This window comes from Procambarus clarkii, unplaced genomic scaffold (assembly GCF_040958095.1).
Source record: "Procambarus clarkii isolate CNS0578487 unplaced genomic scaffold, FALCON_Pclarkii_2.0 HiC_scaffold_504, whole genome shotgun sequence".
NCBI classification, from domain to species: Eukaryota; Metazoa; Arthropoda; class Malacostraca; order Decapoda; family Cambaridae; genus Procambarus; species Procambarus clarkii.
Window position 1 is genome coordinate 38965 of NW_027189537.1, and position 10726 is coordinate 49690.

Consider the following 10726-nt stretch of genomic DNA (forward strand, 5'->3'; position numbering starts at 1 on the left):
CTTTTACAGTGTTACAAGATTTAAATATATTTTAATTACCACATATATTTTTAATATATTTTAATTAACAATCTACCTTTTGCTTCAGTGCTGCCTACGATGTTACTGTGCCAGCACAAGGAAAAGGTGTAATCAAGATAGATATTCAAGTAAAAGTACCAGAAGGTTGTTATGAAGAATAGCTCCAAGATCTGGTCTTACTTTTTTTTTGTTTTTTTGTTTTTAATCACATTGATGTTAGGGATGGTGTCATTGATAGTGAAATGTTTCTGTGGTTCTCTTCAATTACAATTATTCTAAAGTATATTTTATTGTGAAAAAGAGAGATCGAATTTCACAACTAATTTGTGAACGAATATTTATTCCTAATTTGTTAGAGGAAGTTTAGGACATTGAGTATACCAAATGCCCCTGTGCCGCAAACTTTTTTTTTTTTTTTGAATCAACAGAAATTAGTAGTAGTAGTAGTAATCAAACAACTAGCTAAATATACAGTGTGAATTAGTGATTCTCAACGATTACAGTGATAAGAGTGAGTAACTTATGTGTTAATGAAATGACTGAGGCGGTCTGCCTAAGGAGGTGGTTGTTATTTCCTAATACATGCCTACTGAACTTCAATGAAAAGATGGTGTGGACTGTACGTTTAGCTATGGAGTATTCAGATTTTAAACCAGTGTTCAAGGAGGGTCAGGGTCTTCAGCAGCCATATATCACAGTTGGAACAGAAGAGGCAGTTAAACATTTAACTACAGATGGCTTTCAGAATATTGTGATGGTTGTTCCAGAAGAAGGTATTTTCACAAAGGTCATACTTTTCAAATATCCAACTTACTTGGATCCCGATCATCTCCTTTACAATGACAGTGTTGTTTGGGTAAAGAGAAACATTGTTCATTATAAAAAACAAAGTCAGGTTATAGCTTTAATAAAAGGTGAGGCTCCTAAAATAAATTTTGTACAAGGACTAGGCTATAGAAAAGTTTCAAAATACCAAGAGAAGCCAAAATTATGCCTGAAGTGTTATTATTGGGGGCATTTGGTTTTGAAATGTCAGTACGACCCCAGGTGTAAGTACTGTGGTAATAAACATGACTCTAAAGAGTGTACAAAGAAACAAAAATTTCCATTTTGTTGTAATTGTAGAGGTAAGCATACTCCTTGGTCTTATCTATGCCCCATGAATCCTATAAATGCTGTTGCAGGGGGGTGGTATTCTGCCAGCTAAGGGGAAACAAACTAGCTAGGCCCACACAACTGAAAGTCCTAAAGTCCTGTAGTATACAAATGTAACCTAATTACTACTATTATATGGAATTTTTTTTTGTAGTAACTTTACTAAACTAATCTATGCCTTTGAGATATGTATGTATGTATGTATGTAAGCATCTTTCCCATTCAAAACAATATATAATTAACAAATTACAATGTTCGATAATTAAAGGATAATTGGATTAATAAAAGAAAACAAATTAAAAAAAATATTTTTTTTGATTTATAGAGGGATATAAAAGAGGAGGTACTCCTGTTCAATTCACTTGACACAGATGTCAGTAGCATATTATATACCTTGGGCAAAAGTTTATGTTGTCACTACCGGGCACACTGATTACCTTTGTCGACATGAACAATTTGAGAAAGAATGAGTCAAATAAAAGAAGGTGGTTATCACTCAGACGAGATATGAAGCCAATCTTCATAGACAGGATGAATGACTGGTACAGGGAATACCAAATCCCAGAAGATATTGATACATTTGTTGATGACCTTAATCACCAAATTGAAAGTTGTCTTAGAATTCAGCGCCGTACGCCTCGACGAAGACCCCCTCGGAAGAAAATGCCTCAAGGCAAAGATCCACAGAGTAAAGCTGAAGAATTAATTCACATGTGGAGTAAGGCAGCATCCTCATCCTCCCTCTCAACGGAAATCGTCATGGAACAGCTCCTGCTACAGAATGACAGAAGAACTAGAATAGCGAGAGCACAGTCTAGTGAGGACGAATATGGAGAACCTATCACAGCCCAGGAAGTAAAGGCGGCTGTTAAGAGAGGTAAAATTACAGCACCTGGTGAGGATGGCATTACCTACGACATACTTAACGCACTGTGTGAAGTGCCTGGGAATCCACTACTCCTATTGTTTAACAAATCATTCCTAAATGGAGTTCTGCCCACACAATGGAAACACGCCAAAATTGTTCCCATACCAAAACCGAATGACCCTGGCAATTACAGACCTATCAGTCTCGTGTCATGTACTTGGAAGATGCTGGAAAAGATCATCCTAAAACGACTGTTACACAAAATAGGTAGGTTTGGGGAAGGAGTCAATGGATATGTCAAAGGACGGAGCACAGCCAATTGTATAATTAATTACCTGGTTAATGACACGGCTAGGTACTCTGTATTTGTTGACATAAAAGGAGCTTTCGACAAAGCCCAGGGAATTGCGATCCTGGACGAGCTTGCATGTATGGGTGTCAAGGGGAGACTCATGAAATGGATTGAAGACTACCTCACAGGGAGGAAAGCTAAGGTCTACTTCAATGGAGCAATCTCAAGAACAATGAATATGGAACTCGGGACCCCCCAAGGAGGAGTCTTAAGCCCTACACTATTCAATGTACTTATGAATGCAATTGCCAATATTGATTTTCCTGAAGGAACACAACTAGTGGGATATGCAGATGATGTCCTAATACAAGCTCCCACCTTTGATAAAATAAAACAGGCCATTGAACTCCTTGGAAGGAAATGTATTGAGCTCGGTTTCACTCTCTCCACAAACAAGACAAAAGCATACTCCCATCGCAAGCGGAGAGAAAATGAAGAACTGCAAATTAATGGTGTAACACTTGAATGGGTTGACCACTATCGGTATCTTGGCGTCACCGTCGGCTCAAACAAGGGAAAGAAAGAGGAGCTCAATCAAATCATAGGAACATGCAAAAGTCGACTCAGGGAACTGAAACTGAAAGCTATGACTTGGAATGATGGCCATGGAGCCTCTATTGCTGTACTTAAAATGATGTACACAAACTATGTACGCTCCGTCATTGACAACGCAGCACCTGTTTTATGTACTTATTCACAAAGTGATATGAATAGGCTAGAAAGCATACAGGATGAAGCCATTTCAATCATTCTTGGAGTTCCAAAGAAAAAAACTGCTGAAATGTCCAATCTACAAAAAGAGTTATTATCCCTTCCCAGTATTAAAGAAAGAATTGTGGAACTGAATGCTAAGCTTGCAATTAGGATTGCCAGAGATCCCCATTATAATGACATGGCTAAAAAAAAATTGAGCTCTGTGCTACTTTCAGGGGGAAACAAGAGAAGCAAAAAATGGCATCACAGAGCAGTCGGCTACCTTGAAGATCTTCACCTACTTCAACAAGCTCGTGAGCTCATGCCTGTAGAAAGATTACCTCCCTGGGTGGATCCCCTGAATGACTCGTGCAGGATTATCATCAATGATATGGTAAAGAAAAAAACCAACATGGTACCCAAAGAAATAAGCCACAAGTATCTTAAGGAAATTTATAATGAAGCTGGAGATGAACTAGATCAAATCTTCACTGATGGGTCATCTAATCCTATTAATGGCCGGGCGGGTGCAGCATACACGGTAATTAAGAAGGATGATGTATTTTTTCCACCAAAAAATGAGGAAAAAGCGCGCATTGAGAACTATACCTCTTCAACACAAGCAGAGTTAACTGCCATTGCTATGGCGTTAAGGTATATTATTGAACAGAATACTACTGGTGCAGTGATTTGCACCGATTCTAGAGCAGCACTGCAAAGCCTAAATAAAGATCGGGACAAGAATCTTTCAATAGTCGCTGAAATTAAGAGAGTTGTGAAGGTACTAACCAACCAGGGAAGAGTTGTCAAGTTCCTGTGGATTCCCTCCCATGTTGGAATCTATGGAAATGAACGCGCAGATGTGTTGGCAGCTGAAGGCGCTGAGGGAGACCATATTGAATACTTCATACCCAAGACTCTTCTAGAAATTAGAAGTATTATTAGGGAACATCATCGTCATCTCAATCATTATGAAACCCCCAAAAAAAGAGAATGTGGTGGTTGCGGGAGAGAATTAATAATAGAGAAAAAACATCTTGGATACAAATGTCCACACGTACAGCAGCTTTTTGTTAACAACATATAATAAAGATGATTTATAATGTATCTTATCTACCATTTGACAGAGGCTGTTTACCTTGGAGACTGGTTGGAAATATATGAATTGAATTTCAAATCTTATTGTTCCTTCTATTACATTTTTATATATGACTAATAAATACTTCTATAATTATTAACACAATATTATTATTATCCCTTTCACCAGATGGAATTATTATGTTCATAAAGAGTAAAGGAATGCAGGTTACCAAATTATACATTCACTCTTCCAATTAGAATGAGTAATAATGATTTTTTTTAATGGTTTATAATCATTTCAAAATAAAATAAGTGATCCATATTCTTTTTTGACTCACAGTTTTGTTATAAGACAGAGCAGCTGCACACTTGCTTTACAGTTGCTCAGTTGCTCTCTCTCCACGTGACCAGGTTTGCGTTCTCTCTCTCTCTTTCTCTCTTCACACAATTAGGTCAATGTTTTTAATAATATTCCTTTACATAACGGATTTTTATTTAGTTAAAATCTAGCCAAGGAAACCTGGTCCCAAATTCAAGAGTACTTAGAAGTAACATTTTCGTTCCCCAGGATAGTGTGCTGAGAGCATGGATGGAGATCATGAGACGTTCCTCTTCACCAGTGAGAGCGTAGGCGAAGACCACCCCGACAAAATTTGCGATCAGATCAGCGACGCAGTGCTTGATGCCCATCTTAGCCAGGACCCTGACGCCAAAGTTGCTTGTGAAACGTGTACCAAAACTGGTATGATCCTGATCTGTGGGGAGATTACGTCCAAGGCCCAAGTTAATTATCAACAAATTGTGCGTGATATTGTTAAGAAAATTGGTTTTGATGATTCACGAAAGGGCTTTGACTACAAGACCTGTAATATTCTTCTGGCCCTGGAGCAAAAGTGTGCGGAGATTGCTAATGGTGTACACATCGGGCGCAGTGATGACAACACTGGTTCAGGGGACCAGGGACTGATGTTTGGTTATGCCACTGATGAGACCGACGAGTGCATGCCCTTAACTATTATGCTGGCACACCGTCTCAATCAGAAGATTGCAGAGCTGCGAAGAGATGGGACGTTCTAGTGGGCGCGACCTGACTGTAAGACTCAAGTCACATGCCAGTATGCCTTCGATCAAGGAGCTGTTTTTCCCAAAAGAGTGAACACTGTTGTCGCTTCTGTACAGCACTCGGAACAAATTACTGTCGAAGCTTTGCGTGACGAGGTTATAGAGAAGGTCATCAAGGTCATTATTCCTGAAAAATATATAGATACTCAAACGAAATACCACATCAACCCTTGCGGAGAATTAATCATGGATGGACCTCAAGGTAACGTTGGGCTAACTGGTAGGAAAATCATCGTTGACACTTACGGTGGGTGGGGCGCTCACGGCGGGGGAGCATTCTCTGGCAAAGATTACACAAAGATTGACCGCTCAGCGGCCTATGCCGCCCGATGGGTTGCCAAGTCACTGGTGAAAAACAAATTATGTAGACGCTGTTTGGTTCAGGTATCTTACGCCATTAGTGTTGTGCACCCCATAAGCATCAGCATCTTCCACTATGGCACCTCACAGTACACATCAAAACAGCTTCTGAAGATTGTTAACCACAACTTTGATCTACGACTAGGACATATTGTCAAGGAACTGGGCTTAAAGAGACCAATTTACAGTGATACGTCGTGTTATGGACATTTTGGACGGCAACAGTTCTCTTGGGAGCAGCCCAAGAAGTTGACCATCCCTGAATTTTAGAGTCAAATAATTCTTAAGGATTACTATCATTTTTACGTTTTTCATCAAGTCCCTGTTAATATGGGAGAACACTATGTCTATGCTTGATTCACAACTCTCCTAAACACGAGAATGAAGTTATTGAGAACACTTTCCCACCAGGAGACTTGAACCCTAGCCAGCACAGAAGCCTGGTGGGAACCTTTAATTTTATATTCAATTGATAGTTTTATATACTTTTTTGACGTTTTATATACCAGAGTATATAAAATCTCCGGGCCTTTTATATATCAGAGTAAATAAAATTAAAATGACTCTATAAGACCAGCGTCTGGGTCAAGATAAATACGTTTTCTTCCACTAAACTGAATCCAGTTTTTTTTATCTTTTTTTCGGTGGGGGGTTCTATGTGATCCTCCTCCTCCTCCAACTGTTTGTGGTTCTCCTCCTCCTCCTCCTCCTTCTCCTCCTCCAACTGTTTGTGGGTCTCCTCCTCCTCCTCCTCCTCCTCCTCCTTCTCCTCCAACTGTTTGTGGGTCTCCTCCTCCTCCTCCTCCTTCTCCTCCAACTGTTTGTGGGTCTCCTCCTCCTTCTCCTCCAACTGTTTCTGGGTCTCCTCCTCCTCCTCCTCCTTCTCCTCCAACTGTTTGTGGGTCTCCTCCTCCTCCTCCTCCTCCTTCTCCTCCAACTGTTTGTGGGTCTCCTCCTCCTCCTCCTCCTCCTCCTCCTTCTCCTCCAACTGTTTGTGGGTCTCCTTCTTCTCCTCCTCCTCCAACTGTTTGTGGGTCTCCTCCTCCTCCTCCTCCTCCTCCTCCTTCTCCTCCAACTGTTTGTGGGTCTCCTCCTCCTCCTCCTCCTCCTCCTTCTCCTCCTCCAACTGTTTGTGGGTCTCCTCCTCCTCCTCCTTCTCCTCCAACTGTTTGTGTGTCTCCTCCTCCTTCTCCTCCTCCAACTGTTTGTGAGTCTCCTCCTCCTCCTCCTCCTCCTTCTCCTCCAACTGTTTGTGGGTCTCCTCCTCCTCCTCCTCCTCCTCCTCCTTCTCCTCCTCCAACTGTTTGTGGGTCTCCTCCTCCTCCTCCTCCTCCTCCTCCAACTGTTTGTGGGTCTCCTCCTCCTCCTCCTCCTCCTTCTCCTCCTCCAACTGTTTGTGGGTCTCCTCCTCCTCCTCCTCCTTCTACTGTTTGTGAAGTTTTTACCTTTCCTACTCCTTCTCCTGCATTTTGTAATTCTCCTCCTCCATGTGATTCTTTTGTTTGTTCTTCTTTCTCGACTTCCACATAAATGTTAAATTTAATGCTAGCAAATGTGTCTGAGGAATTAATATTCTTAGCTAACATTTTACATTCCACCTCATTATGACCGTCTTCGAGTTCAAGTTTCATAACCACGAATGGGGGTAGTGAATTTTCTTTCATTGGGAAACTGTCCGAATAAAATCCACAATTAAATATATCTTGACTTGCAGCATGGGTACATGATATCAACAATTTGTTCATGTAAAATCGTTTTCCTTCCTTTCGACATTTTTTACGTGATGCATCTAAATTGTTCTTTAATTTGACGTCTTTTATTTCACGTCGATCTGTATAAATATCAGGTGTGAAATTATGGAAATTCCATGGAAATATTAATATAATTGGATTTTTTGTATAATATCCCCTATCAATATTAGAATTTGTATATAGTTTATTTATGTAATATGCAGAATAACCATTGGTAAAGTTGTGGATTTCATCATAATAACTAAGGAATTTATTAAAGGGTTGAATTAGTGTCTTATCAGTTTCAGTAATAGTTTTAGGATTATACGAAATTGGTGGTTTGGGAACAATAAAGAGACCTTTATAAGTTTTTATGTCTTCGATAAATGGCGAGAATAATGATTCTATAAGTTTGGATTTCATTTGGGATTTTCGAAGTTCAGACGAATCTGTGGAGGATTGTAATAATTCTTGAAGTAATTCATGAGGTTGTTCGACGGATTTCATTTGACTGATGACGTGAGGAACGCCAGAGGACTCATTTTCACTTGTTTGTAATTCTACTCCGCCTTCTTCTCCTTCTCCTCCTTCTCCGACATCTTGTAATTCTCCTACTCCTCCTCCTCCTCCTCCTCCTCTTCCTCATCCTCCTCCTCCTCCTCCTCTTCCTTCTCCGGCATCATGTAATTCTCCTCCTCCTCCTCCTCCTCTTCCTTCTCCGGCATCTTGTAATTCTCCTCCTACTCCTCCTTCTCCAGTGTCTTGTAATTCTCTTCCTCTTCCTCCTCCTCCTCCTCCTCCCTCTCCATCGTCTTGTAATTCTTCTGCTCCTCCTTCCCCTGCATCATGTAAATCTACTCCTTCTCCTGCGTTGTATAATTCCCCTCCCACTACTCCTGCGTTGTGTAATTCCCCTCCTACTACTCCTACATTGTTTAATTCCCCTCCCACTCCTCCTCCTACATCTTTTATTAGCTCAATGGACTTTGGTGTTGTGTCATGGCTGATGGAATTGTAATTGTTTTCCTTTTTATATAATTTTTTAGTATTTTTAGATTTTTTCCCTGAATTAATGACTACTATAACTGTTAGGAAAATAATTAATATTATTAACATAATAATTGTTGACAGTAGATTATTCATTCTTAATTTTCTCTTTTTTTAATTATATGATTTTTAATTCAGATATTTTTAAAAAATAAAGTAATTATGCAACCAAAGTCAAATATGTTATTGTTTTTATCCTGTTGAGTAGTTTTCCAGTATTAAGTGATATTGGATATTATATTAAATATTGGAATACCATTCAATGTTGAATGAGTCATTCAATGTTGGATTGTTTTCCAGTATCCAGCACTATACTATATACTCTATACTATGTCGATATTGATTAGTTTTCTGGTTAGTATCCAATGATATTGGATAGTATATTCAACATTGAACGTGTGCAGATGTGACAGCAGTCACAAACACCCTGATGGATAGTTGAAAAAAAAGAGATTTGAGTCCCTGATTAAAAAAAAAAAAAGACTACTACTACTACTACTACCCTACTTAAATTACTTACTGTTTTGCTTACTGAACACTGTAATACAACAGGTGTTGATGTAAACTCTAATCCAAAAAATGTCGTCCCTACCACAGGTGTTATTAGAAAACATATTTGCACTTGTTCCATATCGTCATCTTTTAATTATTTGTTCCAGAGTTTGTAAAATTTGGAGCCATGTTATTCTTGACTCGTCATACATGCCATTCCGCACTCTTTATCATCGATTAATATGGGATTCATATACTCTTTTCCCTAGTCCACTTCTACATAGCAATGAAGATGGTAATTTGTCTCTTTACAATGCATCCTATATTGTGGAACAATTATGTTACATCAAATACAACATAACCGATGGAAGATACTGTATGAGAGGCCTTCTAAAGATGATCGAGACTAAAATGAATAACTGGTCGAAAATGGGTCAAGAAAAAAAAGACTCTGAACTATTTGAGTTATTGAATGATCATCCTATGTTTACATCAACATTAAAAACAATGACGAGTGTTAATCATCCTTTAAAAGGTATGATAAACAAAAACAAAGTGTGGTCTTTAGTGACAGCTATGACAATGTTCTCTCGGGATACAGATGAAATTTTACAATTGTTAAATATTTGTCTTCGAATGTATCCCACGTCAACTGTTCTGGATATTTTTTATGGATATACAGTTATTTTTCTTTTTTCTTTTCAAAACTTACAGCAATCTAATATTAATCATTATAAGGTACATTCTGCACTCTATCTGACAGAAAATATAATTCTTCAATCGTCAGAACAAACATATTATTGTGAACAGGCCCTTCTAATCAATCATGTTCCAAGTAAAGGTGAAATTACACGTGTCGATTATATTCCTGGAGTGGATATAGTCAGTATAGTTTTGAAGGTAGTAAAGCGGCATTCATCTATGCAATTTTTAATTATCGAATCGCAGCCACAATCACCACTTGTACATCAGTTACCGCAAAATGCTATTTGTTCATTTTCTATGTTTAATTCTTTTTCTTTTTCTTTTGATGTATTGGTGCTTATGCCAGATTCTTCTGATATTAATAGGGAGGAAGACTGGAGAAAAAAAGTGAAAGAAATTTCAGTAATCAAATTTAGAAACATTTTATCTGAACAAAATAAACCCTGTTATAATTTAAATATTAATGTATATCTACTAATGGTAAGTAAGAGGAATCAGGATTTATGTTGGATTATGTATTGTATTTTGGGACTACGTAACTTTATAATTCCTGTAAGTACTGAAATGTGTCAGGTGCAAGAAAGGAGTTGTGAAGACAATGTTTTAGTTATTTGTTCATCTATTTCAAGTATATATATGTACTGTTATGACCATTATTGTAATTCTTATATGGAAAAATTTTGTGTTATTACAATAGATGGGAGTTTTCAAAGATTTCTAGATGATGTTCTCTCTATATATAATTTATATGACCGACATGAATATGATGGTGAATGCAATTGTTGGTTACCACCTCCGTTAACTTACAGTGAGATTTATAGTGCCTATGCATTATCTTATCATAGAACACCAGATTTTATATTTTGGTTAAAAACAAAATGCACCTTTAATGGTGAATATCATCCAAGTTATAATTATTATATCATTTATACAGATATGTTAATAACATTTCAAACTATGCCAACATTTTCATTAGTTCGATTATTTAAAGGAAAAGATGTAATTTGTGAACATCATATGATTGCAACAATCACTAACAATTTAAAATTTGATGTATTGCTGAGGGAGACCATATTGAATACTTCATACCCAAGACTCTTC

General features: G+C 38.1%; 1 pseudogene; it reads left to right on the top strand.

Annotated features, from left to right (window-relative positions):
- Positions 1–4754: 4754 nt before the first annotated feature.
- Positions 4755–5903, top strand: LOC138361604 (S-adenosylmethionine synthase-like; annotated as a pseudogene).
- Positions 5904–10726: the final 4823 nt, after the last annotated feature.